We start from the raw sequence: 208 nt of genomic DNA on the forward strand, positions 1-208 counted from the left end.
AATAAAATTAACAATACATGTTAGTAATTCGTCATTATTATCTATTATTATATCGAGTTTCATATAAAGTGACCCAGCCTAATGCCATCTTAATCCGAAGCCTGATAATGATTTATGACCATTAACTCGGCCCTGAATAATTGCATCTACCTTAATTGCGAGCGCATCTGCACAGGTGCACACTATTAAGGGGCGCGCCATTGTAGAC

At 37.5% G+C, this 208-nt stretch overlaps 1 protein-coding gene across 2 annotated transcripts in view; it reads left to right on the top strand.

Moving 5' to 3' along the window:
* LOC108694085 (trichohyalin) overlaps positions 1-208 on the top strand; it is a 72022-nt gene that overhangs the window by 25902 nt on the left and 45912 nt on the right. The window lies entirely within an intron of this gene.

Source organism: Atta colombica, unplaced genomic scaffold, assembly GCF_001594045.1.
Source record: "Atta colombica isolate Treedump-2 unplaced genomic scaffold, Acol1.0 scaffold112, whole genome shotgun sequence".
NCBI lineage: Eukaryota > Metazoa > Arthropoda > Insecta > Hymenoptera > Formicidae > Atta > Atta colombica.